At 39.6% G+C, this 20463-nt stretch overlaps 1 protein-coding gene across 1 annotated transcript in view; it reads right to left on the reverse strand.

Moving 5' to 3' along the window:
• Positions 1–20187, reverse strand: part of LOC27206210 (frizzled-2) — an 89812-nt gene extending 69625 nt beyond the window's left edge. Inside the window, exons 1-2 of the mRNA XM_039294217.2 lie at positions 19585–20187; positions 17018–17266 (exon numbers count right to left, since the gene is read on the reverse strand). The gene's annotated coding sequence lies outside the window, so the exon portion shown is untranslated. The remainder of the gene's footprint in view (positions 1–17017; positions 17267–19584) is intronic.
• Between the last annotated feature and the right edge of the window lie 276 nt (positions 20188–20463).

The raw sequence follows: 20463 nt of genomic DNA on the forward strand, positions 1-20463 counted from the left end.
GGACTAGACTCGGCTCCACTATGGTTGCATACCAAATGCAGAAAGTCTTCCGTATCCTCCCACTTTTGCAGCCACTCTGGCTATTTTTCTGCCTGGCCATGAATTTTGCATTAGAGTTTAGTTAAAGTGCAGCTGGTGCGAATCCCAAAGGGGGAGGAATCGGGTGGTGTACGGTAAGCGTGGAGCTAGCCTTTTTTACACCGCATACGGAATAGATATGGCCAGAATGCAAAGCCACTGTCAGGGCCATTAACTATGTAAAAGGGGTGTGATTTAAAGAGTTTAAAGTCGACTAAAGGGGTTGATGCGTAAAGTTGCAAAGCTATTGCAAAAATACTCAGTTAGACCTAATATTATGAGAAATCAGTAATTAAAACAAACGAAGCAAGTATGAAACAGAAACACTAATTCGTTTAATTGCCCCAAATGACAATGTCTTAATATATGTATAACATATGACGCTTTATTAAGCTAATAGCTAAAGTTATGTAGATAGAAAATATATTACTCCAGCGACAGATTCTCAGTCACTCTTACTAAAATCGCATAACGATTATTCAAACCATAAAGTTTCGCGACAGCTGTTGTGTTGAGATGATGTACATAGTTAATCCTTATTCGAAACTAATCCCGAACTTCGCCTCCGAATGAACCCAACTATGTTCGCCCCGAGTTGATCATTAGTTTTCCCGATTGCCCCAAGGCATTTACATTTCCCGGGCTTTTCCCTGAATTGATAATGGGGAAGTGTTTCCCTTGAAATAAACTCCAAGTGAGCGACAACAGCTGCGACAGAGTCCTGTTGGCTCCTTCAAATGAATTATAGCAACAACAAACTTTTGCATTATTTTATGAAAATTTTGTTAAACAAATTTGTTGCCCGCTTGCCAGCCATGGAGTTTGTATTTGTGTGTTCGGCTGTTTTGCTTAAATGTAAGCAAAATCGGAGGGCACAAGTAACTCCACCCGTTTCCCACTGCCTGCCTGTGTTGAAAAGTTGTTCAGTTTGTGTCACCCGGACACACCTGAGAGTCCTGGCGAAGGATGGGCCGAGGGATGGGATATACTCGCACAGCAAATATCTGGCGCACATCGTGTCTTCCCGCCCCTCAGCCCACAACTCGTCCTCGCCCTGTAAGTATGGTATTATAACTTTTTCACGGCATAATTTATGCGCACTTTATGCAAATTTTTTCTATAAACCAACCAACGCTGGTGCACAGTGAAAAATAATAGTATTAGAGATTTAAGGAAAATTCTATATTATTATACATTTTCGTATGTCGAGTTGTAGATATTCAGCATGACTTGTGTTCAATGCACTTTAGATACTAGATATTTTTGGTTGACTTCAATAACTTAAGCTGGATTTCTCGCAGTGTAAAAAGCATGCGTGCCCTGGATGAGTGCGTTGTTTTTGAAATGTAAACTGTAAGCGGGCTTTGCTTTTAAAAAACAGATATTCAACATGGCGTGGAGTTGGCAAGGAGGTGGATAGAAGAGCGCTCCGTAAACGCCAGTAATTATACATTTTTGCAAACTTCCCGCTGCCAGGTTCGACTTTTTGGCCCACCAATCCCGGCCAGGCGCTTGTTTTTAATGAAAAAAGTTGCCACAACTGGGCTCTGTGGCCGGGCAAGTTCTAATTGATTTTTAGATTGATATGCAAAGCAGCGGAGTCGAGCGGGCAGAGCCTTCTTCTCGTTTCCCATTTGAATTTTCCGTTGACGAAAAGTTTTGTGGCATCATTCCGAAACTCGGAAAATGCCACCATAGGCATATTAAATTTCAATTAAAATGCCAAAACGAAATGCTAATGGCCAGTTGATATGCAACTAATTTGCAATTTTATTTTATGATCAGGCTGTGACCAACTGCTTTTATTCCAGCTATAATTTATCAATTTGCTTATCGTTTGGCGACCATTCGAGTCGATGGGAATTTCGTCCGGATAATTTACTTATTGCATTTTAGAGATTTTTTGCACATTTTATAATATGCTTTCGTGTTATGTTAATAGCAGAGTGAGAGCACAAATTGATTAGATCATTTATTTAACTGGATATAAGCATTTAGTACTGCTTACTTTAAAAAATTGAAAATAATTTTGGAAAGCTGTTCTACAACACAAGACAGTGTATTGGCTTACAATCCAAAATATGTAATTAAATTTATATCAAAAGAGATACACGCCAATATTTGTTCAATACCTCTGGTAAATTAAATTTTCAGGAAAAGGTTATACTCTATTGCCATTTCCATTACTTTTTTTTCCTTTTATTCGACCATCACCGTGTACAATGGCCCATTTGAAATCATTGGAAGAGCTCCACTTTCGGGTTTAGTGAATCCAAATCCTCGCACCTAAGAACCCCCCTCAATTGCTCCTTCACCTTGGGATCCTTAATTGAATTCGTGTAATTCGTCCGGCAAGTCTGCTTTTCGCTTTTCCGCTTTTCCTTTCCTTATCCTTGTCTAGCGCTTTTCGTTTAATGAGGACTGACAGGCGACAAGCGTAATTAAATTTTATTTTACTCTTACATGCAAATTCTATGGGAGTTCTTTTTTTTTTAGTCACGTCGCTTTGTCTTCTGCCCGGGCTTGATTTGATTTTCCGGGGTGGTATTATCTTAGTCAATCTCCATTTTGGGGTAGACTTGGGTGTAATTTATGAGCTGACCAGCGGGTGGTGCGAAAGTGTGGCGCGCAATTGCCCAACTTAAGTTTTCACCACCCAAGTAACTCCAAATTGAATTTGGCGCACAAAAGCCTATTGATTTCAACCCCCACATCAAGTATACGCCGTGTGTGCGACATCTTTGGGCTGTCTGTTGCTGACTATGATGGAAATGCAAGTCTGTCGCTGACAATGACATATTAGACTCATTTACACATTTTATGCACACAGATACGCCTCTGGTCCCAATCTGTGGAGCATTTTTTATTCAGCTCCTGACTAAAGCAATTTGTATGCAAAATAGTCGTAAACAATTTCACATTCTGCCTGGCATGGAGGAAAAATAAGTCAAGTGCATTGACGAGTGACTTCTAACGACATCCCTTTGCTGATAAAATGCAATGCACATAGCTCAAATGCTCAGGAAGTAGGTCACTCTATATCGTTATTTTAAACTGTGCATTGTATTTAACTATAAATTGAATTAAAAGTGCATAAATCCTTAAATCTTATTTAATTTTGACTTGCTGATTATGAATGATTGGAGTCATGTCTTTAAAATATTTAATAATGGTCACAAATTGCTAACTTATTTTTTGTGAGTTTACTTTTTCTCCCAGTCTCAATTGACATAGAAATCCGTTTGCATTTCTCTTTCAACGGATTCATCAGTACACAACATACTTAGTTAGTTTGCAGCCACAAGAAAGAGACAGACACAAGTGGCAGTGAAAGAGAGGGAGTTCTGAGTGAGTGCGCTGAACAAGTCGGCAAATTCTTTTAATTAGCTCATTGCCTTTTATAGGCCAAAGCGACTGCATTTGCTTAGATCTCGAGTGGTGGGCGGCCAAAGGCTAAAAGGGGGCGGGGCAGCAGTTTGTAAAGAAAATACTATTTGTTTGAGCTGCTTTAATTAGTTAAGTCGGGACAGCTTGAGCCGCTTGAACGGCTTTATAAAGTGTACTCTATAATGGAGGCATGATAGTAAGTGAATTAACTGCTAAAACATACTTAAAATATATATAATATATATAATCTAGTTTTGGCAGTGAATACCCAATTCGACTTGAATATTATCCATTTCCCGTAAACTAATTACATTCTCAACTGACTATGCCATTTAGTTAAAGCTGACGCCATCGACGACGAGATTGATTTGCTCTCAACGCGCCAATAAATATTCATCAAGAAGGCGAAACTGTGTCGCACTGCAGTTGCCCCATATGCTCTATATACTTATATACACATATAGATATATATCATGTATATCATTCAGCTCTATAAATATTCAACCCCTAGATCCATTATCAATCATTGGACTATCTGAAGTCTGCTAGTCAGCAGTAAATTGTCAAGTACATAATACTTATAATTTATTTTGCATATAAAAAGCGAAATAAAAAATTCAAATTGCATATGAGCTGCTGATACCGCACCCCCTCTTCCTACCCACCACTTCTTTTGTACAAAAAGCGAGGCCCCCGCCCCCACTCCCCTCGCAATCGCACTTAGTTAGATTTATGGCAAAGTCAGTCGAGCAATTTGCGTGGGTAAACATGCACTAAAACTCAATTTAGAGGCGGATACAAGTACTGTTTTATATATCTATCTATACTGCGAGCATGTATCTGGCGTATGTATCTATGCACAGTTCTTGCAAATTGTATGCTGACACAGCATTGAGGCAGGCGCCCAATTTAATGCGATTTAAGCAAGAGCAGCGCAAATTGAGCGAGCCACTTGAATGAATGAATGAATGATGGACCCAGTGCATGGGTGACTTCTCGAACAATACAGCAATATGCTGGATGTTTTGACAACGGACTGTTTGATACCCTCTAAAATGGAGTTAGCCAAAAATCCTAAATACAATTAGCTTAGAAATAGATAGGATTATTTTTTATAGCTCATAAGTTTGTATATCCCACTAGAAAGAACACAAGATTGGCACATAAAAGCGAAGTAGTCTGTGGCATCCTTTTTACCCTACATAAACCACAAGTTACTGCTGCCAAGTGGCAATGATAACGATTTAAGGCTGGTGAAGTCTTGCCAATCTTATTTTGGGCCTGCCTCACATTATTAAATTACAAACACTCACGAATCTGGTGTCTACTAGCTGTCTCTTTCGCGCAGCAAACACCTCTCTCTTTTTCGCTTTTAAGGAGCACTCCCTTTCGCCTCCACCAATTAATCCCAACTGGATTTGGCATAAAGATAAAATGACGACCAGCAACCAGCAAAGTGAAGCTCTCGACTCGACTGTCGCTTCTGCTGCTCGAGGGCAATATTCCAGTCCCCAGCCAACAACCATCAAGCGCCCCTCGCTTTTCCCCCACCCACAGATTTCCTCGCTTGACAATTTTCCAGCGCGTGGCGGAGCGGTTTTTCCTCCCAACCCAACCCAACCCGCCACTTGATACAAGCAGATAAGTCATTTTTATGTGACACTTTGCCTTAAATATTTCACATTTTTTGTGACCATTTCTGTTGGTTTTTTTTCTTCTTTTTTGTTGGGCGCCATTATGTAACTAATCCCCCATCGCTCCATCTCCCCATAGATGTTTGGGCAATGACACTATTGTGTATTATAATGGATACTGCGCCTTTAATGGCTGACGATTCTAAGGCACTGATATGCCCAAGATGGCCCCCAATGACCTTCACAGCCAGGGGGAGGGGGATTGACACCCCGAAAAGCTGAATTTTGTCAAAGGAAACCTGAAATGGAAGTGAAGTAATATCCTAGTTGCCCCACTGTGTCAACGTTAGTTTGCGATAATCTTGAGCTTTGCTGCTAATGCAGTAGTTCCGAAGTATGTAGGTCACTCTGAGCAGGTGAATCAAACCAAGTCACCTTAATCCCTGGGATTTCGGATCTAGTGCGATGTTAAATGATGAAAATGGGTCCAGGATTTGAATGTCCAATGACGTGTGTCCGTAGTTAAATTACGGGCTTAGCTGAGCTGCTTTATGTGAATATTTATGCCAAAGATTGTGTAACAATGGCTTTTTGGGCCTAAATATACTTAGATGCACTTAATACTTAGATAAACCTAATATTTGCTGGTCTAATAACTATAATCTTCTGCCATTAATTGATACATTAAATCTAGCTTTAAAAATCAATTTCATTCAATCTCTTCTTTCCATAACCTTGAATATCACAAATGAATTCAATACCAGCATTCAATTCCCCTCATAAATTCCCAAACCTACTTTGACAACTCTTTTTATGGCGTTAATAATACCAAAACCCCCGTTGCTTTAAACACCCAACGAGCGTTTCCATTTCAAGTTAATAATACCTCGAATCGAGAGAGAAAAAAGCCTCTTAAGAAATTATCGACAATATTTTGCCCACGCAAATGAGAATTTCGAACGAGGCATGACAAACTTGAGCCGCTGTCAATTGATCTGCCTCGAATCGGTGAAATCCCCACCGTATTTTCCGAGCAGACTCAGCCCATTGTAACTGGAGACCGCTGTTGAGAAGGCGTTGAAATTGAAATTGTAGAACGACGAGGTCACCTCCTCGCCCCAGCCGAACGAATGACTACCATCCCACCTGGCCAAAACAAAGACGTGAGCGGTACGCAGAGCTGGGGCTTAAAGCCAAAGTCCCCAACTCATGGTAATGTAAACACGGCCCGAAAGGTGTTTGTATGTGTGTGTGTACATAATGCGTAAAAATAATAACGCAATAATAACAGAAGAGCATAATTTGTGTTGACTCTTTCAATTTCTGAATTGTCCAATCAAAATTTTGTGGTCCGAAAGGGGATCTCGAGTGTCGCCGTGTTCGGGGCTTATAATTAAGCCAAAGCTGTTGAAATGTGCCCACACCATCCACTCTCGATTCAATTAAATTTTCCAGCCGGCCACAAAATAAATGACTTTATTTTCCCCAATTTCGGTTTAGGTGCGAACGCCGCAAAAAGCTAAACAAAAAGAAACCAGTCGGCCAACTGCACAGCCAACTTTGGCCAGAACGTGTCGGGTCTATTAAAACGCAAACAAGTCGCAAAAATTGCCCAAATCCATCGCCGGCCTGCAATCAAATGTGCAAACTGTGGCAAGTGGCAAACGATCTGGTGACAAATGAGATGGACTGGCCAACTATTTTGGCGCTGATGACCCACTTGCTCCGCGTTTGGTCACGCCACTTGGCCAAGGAAACACTTCCAGTTGTAAGCGTGTCTCCCGCATCGCTGTTTCTGAGATGGATGGATATCTGGATGGTGGAGTGGGTATCTGGGAGATACATTTGGCGTGGAAATATTGCCTCATAACAGAAAACAAATATGAAATACAGTGTAAGAACGATTAAACTTAATACGACTTCAACAGGCTAGTCTCATATAATAACTTTTTAAAATGGTTTCGCTTTCGAAATTACATTTGAAAAATCTATGAAAAGATAATTGTTAATGTATTTTAAAGATTGTAGAAAAATAGGTTTCCTTGATTATTTATTATTATCATTAAGATAATATTATATGCAGACTACGAATAATCTACCTTATTTCTAGGCTTGCAAGACTTCTGGTAATATATTTCTCTCTGAAAATAAGTTAATATATTACTTAAACAAAAGCACTTCAACTTAATTGCTGTAACCAGCATTCTACACAAAGAAATATTATAAGATTGCTGTGGAGAGCTCACAAACTTGTTTCAACAATCTGCAGTTTATTTCCCTCTCGGTCTCTGGCACTTGTGAACGAACAGCTTTTGAAATATCTTTAATTACATATTGTTATTGTTTTTATTAAATTTGCATTTTGTTGTCGTTGGCCAAGCTGAAGTGTCTCGGTGACAGGCCACTTGAAAAATGGAAAACACATTTTGCTTATTTTACATATGCAAATACATTTCCAACGCCCTTCATCGTGCTTTTCCAAAAAACTCAAGCTCGGTTATTACGGCTCTCTGCTATCATATTTTGCCTTTTAAATTTTAATTGCATTTGTTGTTGTTTGCCCAACGCTTTTGGATTTTTAACAACATAATAAATAAATAAATCCCCAAGCAATGTGCACGTCACATGCACTCGACCGAAGTGAAATTTATGCATATTTTCCGCAAATACCACTTGCAACTTGCAACAAAAATTGTCAGGCTTTTAAGCCCTGAACAAAGCCAGCCCGATTAAGGGCCTGTTAATCAAACTAATTTGGGCGGCTGCTGTCGCTTCTATTGCCTATTATGCTAATCACATTAGTGACCGCAGCAGGGAGCAGGGAGCTTCTATCGGCTGACGGACATGGCTGTCATTTTCATAATTGGCCAAAAAACCAACGCAGAACCGCACAACTATTAGCCTGCCTCCAAATTTCGCACACTGATGGACAAACTGACGCTGTGTCATTTGTGAAAACGGTAGCAATATTCGCGATTTTCAACTTTGTGTAACAAAGTGTAGACAAACCAAACAAAACTTAATGAACCCAGCCACTTAAAAAAAATCAATTAATTAATTTATGACCACGTTCATTTGATGTGCGTAAGAAGTACTTTAATTCTAGAATCTTTTCCTACACTACGCATTACCCTTAAAAAAAAATAATTAAATATCTATTGTAAAAAAAAGTATAATGTATAAAGTTATGAATGTTTTACATTTGTTTATTTTTCAAAAAATACTTTTATAACCTTTTCTGATTTTCTGTACCACTTGAGCTGCGATGTAAAATCCAATGTCCCCGTTTACCCAAGATACTCATGGTCGTTCGTATCTCTGGTTCGTTACCAAAAATTGCCCCGTTATTAAAATTTAACGCAGCAAAAGCGTAAAATTGCCACATTTATGTCCTGCAATGTCCTTCCCCCCTCGTCCGCCCCTCACCACCATCCTCAACTGCTGTTGTGCGTACATTAAAAGTTTTAAAATATACACAAATTGACTTTTGATGTTTCGCGGTTGATTTTCCGTACGTTTTTGTTGCTGCTGCTGCAATGTTTAAATGGTGCGTAAAAAGTTTATTAAATTTTAAAGTTTCCCCTCGAAGTGTGAGTGTGTGTAAGTGGAATTTCCATAAAATAATTTTTCAATTATGCAGCCAGTTACGAGAGGAGACAAACGCTTTATATTTCAACTGGTTTGCCACTTGGCAACGGCTGTTTGAACACTCCCCTTCGGACACATGAACTTAGACGGTATGTGATAGCCAGGAAAAGTTACTAAAAGCTAAGTATATAATCCAAAGATACAGGAATACCCTATAAAAATAAGTATTTGCTTATTTGATGTAGCTTATTTATTTAAAAAAAAGACATGTAGTGTAGAAAGGAACCTTAATGATTGAGATACATTTCAAGGAACTTGTTTTAAGAGAACTGTTATTATTATAAAATTTGTATATTTAAAATTATTGTAAAAGGCTTAAATGGAAACTAACAAAATTATATTAATAATAATAATCTATAAAAATTTGTTTTTACACTCGTGACAAATAAATATTTAAAAGCGTAGCCAAATAGTATTGTCAATGGTATGCCTTTAAAGCCAACTTAAATGCCCATTTGAAAGGGTATAAAACGGAGATGGAGATGGCGTCGTATAATGAAGTTTTAAATGAAGTGCGACAACAAACCGAGCAGCAGCAACAGCCGCCACACAACCAAACAACCAAACATTGAAACAACCGAACAACCAAGGGAGTCGCACACTAGCCGTGCTGAAACAACAACTGCGGCGCGACATTTTGTGGCAATAACGTTGATGATGGTGCCGCCGAAACTGAGGGGCGGCGATGGGCAAGGGGGCGTGGCGCAGCCAAACACACACATGGGGCAACATGGCAACCTCCGACTGACTATTGCAATAATTTGGCAGCAAGTGTCGCCCCGCAGAGCGAATAAACCAACTCCTAGCTCCAACTGCATATTCCTATGCGAATTTTCCTCTGCCCAGATCTTTTTCCATTTTACTTTTTTTTTTTTTGATTTTTTGGAATTGCCAAAAGCCTGCTCCAAGTTGATGGTGTTAGTGGGGTCCTTCTGTGCCGAGTTCGGTGTTCAACGAGCTGTCAACGTTGCTACTTCATATTGTGCTGCTACCGACTGTGCCTCCTTCGTTTTGGCCAAAAGGGAAATTGTATTACGGCTGCTGACAGACCAGCCGGCTACTCAAATGCTTCTAGGACCCTCCAGCTAGGAAAAGGATACGTAGAATTTTCAAATGTTCAAAGATTTATTCAGTTTCAAGACGGGGGAAGCACCACACATTTAAAGCCATTTTATTAAACAAAACTAACTAAATAAATATATGAAAAATATATTTCCTAAGAATGCAAGATTCTAAACACTTTTGAAGTAAATATTGGTAAATTGCAGTCATTTTTGATGTTTGAATTTTTGAATTTTAAAGTAAATATTAATGCATTGCCAGTGATACTTTGGCTGATCTGCAGCCGCTTTCTATTTTTTAATTTTCCGGAAGTAATACTACTCTATTACTACGATTGCTGCCCACATTTGTATACCCTAGCAGAGGGTATTGCAATTTGTAACACTTGCCGCATGTCAGCGGAGTGCTTTATACTTTATGCTTTCAATTGCACTTCCCTTTCTGGGGACTTCGAGCCAGCTGCTGTTGTTAATTGTGATTATCAATCAGAGGCGGAGACAAATGGGGGGCTATAAAACAAATACACAGCACCCGTTGCACATCGGCTGAAAAGTCGAATTCGTCACATAATTTTGAATGATTCGCTTCACGCTTCTTGATTAGCCGAAAGCAGTCCGCGGAATATTCAAATGACCGGAGTTGAAGATGATAAAGAACGATCAAAACAGTTTAAAGAGCCATCAAACGCTGACTTTGTGCCTTATGCAAGTCAGCTGGCGCATCATTTGCATAAATAATAAGGGCAGCCCTCGAATGTCTATTTGTCGTCTAACACTCCACCGGCGGCACCTTTTTGATCTCCAAGCGCCAATTTGGTTTTTATTCGAAGCTTTTTGTTTTTGCTTTGCGTCTGGCAGCGAAATTCCAATCAAGTTTGCAGCTATCAAAGGGAAAATGCCGACAACGACGCTGTAAAAATTTGTGTCTATTTTGTTTCCATGAAAACTTTTCGCCAAGCCCGAAAGATAAGCAAAATAGTTGGCAGCAACGAGCGAGCGAGCAGGCGGCAATAAATACTTGGCCCAAAAGTTCCTCCACTTTGGCTCTTGGCACCTGAGCACAAGAACCAGCACATAGCGTATAAAATAAATAATAATTACCCAACTGCAGTTACACTGATTTGTTGCCCGCGAAAGGTTATCAAAATTTATGCGGCAAAGTTTTTCGGTTTTCTAGGAGCTACTGCTGCTGCTGCTTCTACAGGCATTTCATAACTCAAATTAATGCTTATTAATTTTTATTGCCATTATTTGTGGCCCATTATTAATTATCTATTTGGTATTTTTATTGCCTCGAGACTGAAAAGGTGCCAACGAAATGAATTCGTTTCATTAAAACATCGTTGGTTGTGGTTTCTAGCTTCTTGTGGTTCAGGTTTCATATGCAAATGGGAATTATTGAGAAGTTATAGAGCATTCATTTGGGAATTTGCATTTTAATTTTCATCTTTACGTAAATGGTCTCGAGTTCGTTTAACAACTGCTTAAGAGATTTAATACAAATAGGGTAGGCTTGTTTAGGATAATTATTAAAATCAAATTAAAATTGCTCACTAAATGAGGTGGTCATGTCTTACTGGACATTTCGTGCAAACATGGAACGCTTATCATTCAGCAATAAATACAAGTATCAATAAAATATTTACTATTTTTGTATGATAACTTAGAACATAAATATACCATTTAAGGGAACAAAGCCTTTATGCAGTTAATTAATTTACCGATGAAATCTAAATCTGAGCTACGCGTTTTTCTAAGATTATCTTATCCATCATTTCAGCTTGATAAGCTTTCCATTGATTGCAAATCCCCTCATCCATCAACCGAAAAAAATGACTAAAATTAATTAAACTAAAAGCGAGGCAATGCTAATCACTTAATTACTTCTCCAATCGCCAGATGTTTTTGCCCATCTCAACTTCCCTATTTTTGCTTCCACTTCCCCCAGTACTTCCTACACATATTTATAATTTGAAATTAAACTTGGGCGAGAAGTGCACAAATACGGTGATCCATTGGGCCAGGCAAATCCAATCAATCAAAGACGACAGAGCGGCTCCCTGGACCTTGGGTGGCTGCCTTTGGATTCCCATGTCCATCCCCTACTTTAGGTTAAGCTGCCCGCTTGATTACCGTTCAAAATTGATTGATTAAATGCCGTTGTCAACCGTTCTCGGGCGATTCTCCTCCTCCGGCCAAACTGTCAGCGCTTTTGTCAAGCGTCTGCGGGTAAATCCCCCAGGGTTTGCAGCTGTATCCAGGATGCCCCATGGCAGCCTCCAGGAAGACAAAAACCGAAAACGGAAAAGCGATACCGAAACCGACGAAGACGAACGAAAAAACACATGCTCGCATTTTAATTTAATTACTTACAGCATCCGAGCTGCGAAAGGAGCCAACGCGAAGACACATTTACTCCTACATCCGCTTAATTGATTAATAAAGATTGTCAACCGAACTGTTTCGCCGGCAACGAATGGCGTTCACACGTCACGGGTTGGGTTGACAAGGGTTCCCTAGCTCCCACATCTCCCAGATGGGTGTCAGATGTAGGGATCGTTCCCTTGCTTTTGGGGTTGATAATGAGCGGATCAGAGTGAAATAATTATGGTGCTCAAGGAGGTCCCACAATCGAGGGGCATTTGTTCAAGTCACTTTTGGAGCTCGATTTGGGGTAGTTTTGGGACCTAGCATGTAATGCAACAAATATTGCTTAGGCATATTAATGCCTTAAGTAAAAGGTTAATTTATAAACTATAATTAAGGTTCTTTTACCAGTTCTAAACCTGTCAATGTGACTGTTTATTTAAGTTTTTGAACTACTTGAAAGATCAAATAAAACTTAGTATGCAAGTGGGCTCATAAAACATTTCTTTTCTCACTTCCTATATGCCACCCATAAATAGAGATTTTGACAGTTTTGTCGTGCGACCAGGGTTGCCACACTATCGCTGGGATGCAGCCATTACATAGAACCTCTGTCAACTCGCCTTTCACATCCCGAGTGGCCATCGTCACCATCGTAAATCTCAACTAACTGTCAACCAAGCGAGTTCTATGGCACAATTCAATGAGTGCCTCTTCATAAATCTCGACTACCCATATCACTCTTGCCCAACTTTCGTGGCATTTTTTCGAAACTTATCAGAACAGGCCGCGTTGTGACCCCTTAATTGTCTTTAATTTAGTGTACAACTGAAATTACAAAATCACCTGAAAACTGAATTGTACTGCACACAAAAGCGAATCAGATTACCTTAGTTTCAGAAGAGAAGCCAAAGCGGAGATAAGCGAGAGAGAGGTTCCACAAATTGAATCTAATCGTGCGACTATCTAGGTGTAATTACAATTAACTTGGATGGGGAAAAATCGGGGAAATGCTTTCGGACAAAGATAATGAAATAATTTTTTGTGCGTGGCAGGTTCCCTGCGAATGTGTGTGTGTGTCGGTGGGCGTTTCTGTGTGCGCGTGTGTGGGTGGGTGGTGCGTGTGATGGGTGGTAACGCTTAATGTTGGTTAGCCCCAAAAACAGTTTCCACTTTCGGGTAGGTAATCAATCATTGTCAATGCCCTGTCAATGTTGCGGCCTGCGAGCCACAGGGGTTGGATGGATGGATAGGTGGATCGGTGGATCGACGGATAAATGAGATGCCCAGGGGAAACATGCAGTACTATAAGTGCACTGGAATAAAATATAGAAGAGACTAGGATATACACTTGGAATATCATTTTCAAAATATTCGAAGGCTCTGAGAATTTTTACAAACACCAAAAAAGTATGCTTTGGATTTATTTGTTATAATTAATCAAAAACGAATACCATAGATATCAGATATAGAAAGTTACATACTTTTATATTTTTTCAAAGAAAGTTATAGTAGATATAAGCAAAAGGTATAAGGTATTTTTCATTGGTAAATAAACTAGTTATTTCAATATTCTTTGTATTTCATAGTAATTAACTTGCATAGTAGAATAACTTCTCGCAGTGCGTCGAAGAACAATTAGGGGTGTTTGATTAGCAGAAAGTGTGTGAACACTGGCAGTCTCAAATATTTGACTATTTCTTGGCAGACAAAGGGGAATGTTGCCGCCGCCGCTGACAAAAATGCCTTGAAAACTAACACCAGAAATAGGTCAGCGACGCATGAAAACTAATAAAAATCAAAACCAAATCAAATTAAATAAACAGCTAAACAACAAACAATATATGCCAAGCCAAAGCAGAGCTGAAAAAACAGGAAAATAGAATGCGAATGGCAACAATAAAGCAGGGCAATTACAGCAACAACAAGCAGACGATAAAAGCGGAGAAAGGACCTCGAGATGAGGCGAAAATTTAAGGCAGCCGAGGGCCTAAGATAAATTTTCCAAGGCAGACACAATGAGAATAACGGCAACACGAGGAAAAGTCAAAGGCTCGTGGTGAAAAGGAAAGCCGAAGGAATGGAAAAAAGTAGCGGAAGGAAATGCCATTATGACGTAAATGTGCTAAAATAAAACAACATGGCGGACAGGACAACCCGAGCAACAACAACAAGAACAACAACAACGAGAGCGAAGCGTGTCGAAAGCTATATGTGTGCGTGAGCCCGTGTGCTTGTGTGTGTGTGCGTATTTTGTGGGGCTAATGTCAAAGTCAATCTTAGGAAAAACGCGTAGCGCATAAACATACAACAAAAGTGGAGAGTACAACGGCAAAAGGCAGTAGCAGTTAACCAAAAAAATAAAGGCAAGAAGGAAAAGCCAGAAGGAAAGCAGCAAAAGCAACCCCCAATTTAGAACGCGGGGGGCTTTCGCCGGAAAAACCCAACGCAAGCCGGAACCCCTCAAACGACAACTCGATTTTTCTTCTGGCACAAGAAAAATTGCCGAAATTAAAGCAAAAAGAAAAAAAATTTTCTCTGCTCTCGCCTCTCTTTTCGCCCCATTGTAAGGGTTAGAAAATCTTCGGAGACCAAAGTTCCGCACAAGAAAAATTGTTTAAAATGCGAAATGAAGATGAAAATGTTAAACACGTTTCGGAATTGTTTTCCCTCCGTTCTTTATTTTTGGCTCGTGTCAGTTTGTGTGATTTGTCTAGGTGCAAAGGTGAAGAGAATAGGAAATATGGCAACGGCATAAAGAAAAACTAACAAACAAAAGTTGAGGAAAAAGTTGAAATGTTCTTCGGCGGAAAAGTTGCGCGGGCTGCAGGTGGGACCAAGGTGAGAATTTTAATCAGAAAGTGGTGGGGATCTTGCTGAATATTTTTTGGCATTCTACGTAGAGTTAAATAAAAGTATAACTCTTTTACACTATGGACTCCTTTAACTAAACTTCATTGTTTATGTACTTTTGCAAATTAGATAAATACAGAACTATTGTCAGTTTTCCTTGCAATTTGGGAGTTTCCAAGTTTCCATCTCATTTCAAATATATCACTATCTTAATGATTCTATTAATATAATCCATGTTTTCAGAACTTATTCACAATAGTGCCGAATGGAAGCCTCTGTCCCGCGCTCAATTCAAAATAACAACAAAGCGGTTTACCCCTTTTGCCAAGGTTATGGCAAATAACAACAACGGAGCACTAGAGCAAAGTCTGCAGCGTCTACGCTCGCTTTGTCTGCTTTTCCCCACTTTTCCCCCGGCTTTCCCCATTTCCCGGAGCCTCTCTTCGCTCTTTGCACGCGCTCTCTGTGCCGTCGCGCTCTCCCCGCAGGATTTTCCCTTTTTTTCTTATATATATACGTGTATTCTGCAGTCGACACTTTGGGGGTGGTTAGATAAAATGTGGAAATTGTTGAAAATGCCGCCCGCCTCTCGGGCAGCCGATGGTGCTGCATCGTTATGTGGGAAAACCCGGGTCGACGGACTTGGATGCCGCCTTTGCCGTTTTGGGGGTGGTTGGTGGGTGGAATGGAATGGAAGGTGCGACTGCGACAGACGAAGGACGTCAGGCGACAGACGACGGCGGAGGCAACTGTTTTCACTCCATGTCCTTGCCACCGTCTTCTGCTCCTCCGCCTGCTGCTGCTGCTTATTCTTCTGCTGGCAGGCATTTTTCAAAAATTTCCTTCTTTCGCTTACACGGAAATGTAAGGTTTAAAAACATCTAAAATATCTCAGTTTTTTAGAAATAGAGCCAGTTTATCGTTATGGTTTTTGTTTGCTTTAGAGACAATAAGTACCTAAGTAAACTTAATATTCATAAACATATAAACAACATTATGACACGATCAGAATTTTCTAAAATTTATTAATTTAGAGCTTATTAAATATAATTTAAAATGCAATATTTTAAATTATTTGGAACTCGAGACAACGTTTTTTCCCTCTGTACACTTTCTAGCCGTTTTCCCGATTTCCTTTTTTTTGGGTGGAAAACTCGGCAGAAATAACAACAATTTTGCCACTCATAAAAAAGGCAAGAGGCAAAGATGGTGAGTGGGGGGGAAGGTCCTGATCGGGGGGAGGGGATGAGGCGGAAAAGAGGAAGTAGGAAATTTGAACTTGGGCTTGTGATGTATGTCCGATGTCTGTGGAGACCCAAAAACTGCCAATGCGGCCGACCACTGCGGCAGAGTTTTCCCTGCTCGAAATGAAAATGGCAGACGAGGACGTTAAGCGATGGATGGGCAGTTGCCACCGGGTGGTTTGACCTCTCACCCCTCCCCATTCGCTCCTCGGCCAGCATCCAGCAAGCTGGTGAAAGTTGCCCTTGAATGGTGTTTTCTGGATTATGCCCTGTTCCCCCCGATCCCCCGAATTCCCAGTCCCCTTCGTCTAGGCTTTTCCCTCGCGCCCTCTCTCTCTGTGTGCGAGTCCATTTTCCTGGCTTTTCCTGCATTTCCAATTGAGTTTTGGGTCCGGTGTTTGAGAGCAAATTGAAGTCGATAAACAGAAGTCCAGGAAAAGCTATAGGCAATCAACATATGAAAATAACAACACCAAGCTGTGAAGCAGAGTTGTGCTCGAAATACTTGATGGAACAAGAAGTACGGTCTTGTGTGGGTGGAAAAACATTATCGTTCATAAGATTTGCAATCTTTCGGGTTTTTCCAACATACATTTCTCTATAGCAGCTCTATAGAATGTAATCATAGTGCAATTATATTTTTAGTTCTATTAGAAGAAATAGCTTTGCAATCTCTTATTTTATATTTTATATTTATATGCCTTATAATAGACACATAATTATTTAATTGCTTGTTATAACTCACCTCCAAAATTATTTCCTTTGATGTTCACTTGGGCAGTGTAATTGGTATATTTTGTTTTTATTGGCCTGTAAAATTGCAATTTCACTTGGGTTTATTGTATTTCTATATTTATCGGTTTCGGATCGTATACGTTTGCATTAGCACGGCGCGGAACGGAATGGTTGCATTTTCGTATATTATATATGGGCTTTTGCGCTACATCAGATTGCTGATTATTTTGGCTGGAGAGATCCGCTTGATTCGACGAACCTGAAAAAGATATTGCCAATTAATTGTTGATCACGTGCAAGTGGCTAAAACAGCTATTAAATGGAAAACAAAGGACTTGCAGGGGGCAAGGACCAAAACGCAGACGTGTAGTTTGCTGTAAAAAAAAATGAAAATAGAAAAACACAGCCGACAGGTGTGAGTGAAAAGGTGTAACCCGGCCAACAACAACTAAATCAAATCGCAGGAAAATGCCTGCATTTTTCCCCCTTCTCCCCTTTTACCGCCCATCCATCGCTTGGCTGGATCTCAATGGGCTCTGGGGCAAATATTTTAAATGCGCAGATTTTTGGCATGTTTTAGTGGCAGTTCACGTTTTGAATTGTTGCCATGCCCCACGGAAACGGTCCAACGCTCGTTTCACTGACAATTTAATACAAAAAATGCCAAACATTTTCACAAAATAAAAGGACCGGCACAAAAAGCCAACGTGGAAAAGTTTGGCAGTCGTAAAGCGTGTGTTAACCCTTTAAAATACCCAAAAATATATGTGTTCGTTCGTGTAAGCCGGGCTATGATAAAAAAGTTGTTTGGAGCGAAATTGTAGGTTCCTTTTTTATGAATGTGCTTTGCGAAGATATAAATGAGATACCAGTGGGTGTGCGGAATAGTTCAAAAGCCATTTGCATTAATGAAATAGAGATATTTTCTGTGAAATATTTAATATTCTCAATCAGAAGGAAGTAGAGGGATTATTATTATTCAAATAATAAGATTGGGTTTAATCGAACTAAAAAAATATTGCATAATTAGAAATAACAAGAAACAAAAATTAATTATTATTTGGGAAAATAATTTAAATTATGCACTCAAAATTAACCAAAAAGGACCAAAGTTTCCACTTATTTGAACCCAAATGCAAATATGAATAATATTCTTCGTTAAGAGTATGTAAACATTTCTGCACTTATTGCTCCGACATTCCCTTAGCGTTTTGCATAATTTAACACACGGGTTAGGCTGTGACCCCTGCAGGAGCCACCCCCCGGATTTCCCACCCGCTGAGTCTGGAGCCCGGCCCCGCCCCCTTTTCCTGCTAATACCATTCCGCCCCTTTCGACCAGAAGCGGTGCGTGTGCTTGCTGCTCCCATTGAAATGCCAGACTAACTCAATTAGAGAGCGCAGACAGAAGTTGAAGTTGAGTGTTACTTTGACTGCCGGCCAACATGCGAATGCAAGGAAATATTTATAAATATTTTGAAACAGCTGAAACTGCTACTATTTAAAATGTATGAAATTAAAGAATGCACTGATGTGGGGAAAAAACTTGAAGAAGCGTCTCAATAAACAGACAGCCGGATAAAAGAGTAGGAAACTCGCCAAAAGTATCTAGATACTTTTTGCAGCTAGCTATGAGATACTCTCGCACAAAACAGCAGCAAAAGCAACAGCGCTGTCTGGCTTGTAAACTCGACTCGTAAATGTACACTGCGAAAAAAATAGACCTTTCTTGGATCAACATGTTTAAATTACGATAGCTCAGATATACCTTTTCAACAATCTCATTGCATATTAACTTTATTCAACAAATGGAAAATATTTGTCATAAACTATATTTAAGGGAATTCGCTAAAATTTTGCCTTCAATTAAAAAAAATACTGTCTGTGTTTCTTAATGAACTTGAATAAACTTTAATAAGAAAATGAAAACAAAATTTCCGCTCGGTGGAAAGTGACAAATACTCAGACTCTTGTCTTCTTATAATTGTAATAAGAAAAAGGAAATAAATTCGAATAGGAACTTTAACAAAAATTGTCTGGAAATCAACAAGTTTAAAAAGGTCGGTTTTAAGCGTTGTTGGAAATATAAACTATTGTAAAGTTAGATATATTTTGCTATAAGCTAAACACAAAAACGCAAAATAAAGAGTATTTAGTCCTTTAAAGCTACGTCAACATATTTATTTTTTATGTGTTTAAAAAGTTTATGTTCTTAAACTACGACGACTGAAACAAGATGTGTACACTCAAAATTTTAACTTATAAGTGGCTGAGTTTTCCTCCCTGTGTGCGAAAAACACAACAGAAAACAAAAATAAAATGCAAACAACGGAAAAGCGGAAAAAAAGAACTTGGCGTCGTCTGAGTTTAGCTCTCTGTGCTCTCTTTCCTTTTGCAGCTGTGTGAGTGTGTGGCTGTTGTTGTTTTTCCCATTTTCCCGTAGAAAATGTGAATGATTTTCCTTCACTTTCATCAACAGCTGCGCTCACACAAATGCAAGATGTACTCTTTTCATTTTTCGATTGCTTTTTGTTAATATTTTAGATACACAAATGAGTTAGCTTTTTCGTATCTTTACCGTTTGGCTGTGTTTTTGTTGTGCTGTTTTTATATTTGTTGTGTTTTTGAGTTTGAGTTTATTATTAATTTTGTTGTATTTGTTTGTATATTTTGTTTGCTTATCTCTCGATTTCTCGGTTTTGTGTTCTTCGCCGGCTTGCTATTTTGCAAATGCCGCCGAAATTGCAATCAATTGCAGTTTTATATCTCCAGCTCACACAGATACTCACACGAACACACTCACACAAACACACACCAATGCGCGACGGCGACTGCGACGCCAACTGCGACTGCGGCGTCGACCGCGCTGCTCACGTCGTATGTCCGTTAATTAAACGCGCGATTTTTTGTTTGTTTCGGTTCTTACTTATTATCTTTTCATGTGCTTCGCTCTTTTGTTTTTATTCCGCTTTGTTATTGTTATTAACTATTGTTATCAGCCCACGGCGCTGCCAACGTCGACTGCGCTGCCTTTCGCGGCTGCTCTTTGGCTTTTTTTATTTCCCGTCTGCGGTGTAGCTTCTGCGATTTTCACGATTTTCCTACTGCCGCGCTGTGTAGTTTTTCCGGTGATTTCCACTTGCCAACTGACTTTCTTCCGACTTTTCCAAACGGCCGGCCGTTGTTTTGCAAAATTCGCTGAGAGAGCGATTAAGAAATGCGGGGGAGGAAAAAGAGAGAGATGGAATTACTAATGCGCCGGTCCAAAAAGCTCGCGAAACGATTTGGCAAACGGAACAGCTACGTGAAACGTAAGGCCTGCCCGGAATCACGTAACGTAACGTTGCCACCAAACACGTTAATTTTTTGAAACAAGTTTCGATAAAATAAATACATACGTCATAATACAATATATTAGAGCTTTAAATGTATGCAATGTTTTTCACGAAAATATGCT

The sequence above is a fragment of the Drosophila simulans genome, chromosome 3L (genome assembly GCF_016746395.2).
Source record: "Drosophila simulans strain w501 chromosome 3L, Prin_Dsim_3.1, whole genome shotgun sequence".
Lineage (NCBI taxonomy): Eukaryota > Metazoa > Arthropoda > Insecta > Diptera > Drosophilidae > Drosophila > Drosophila simulans.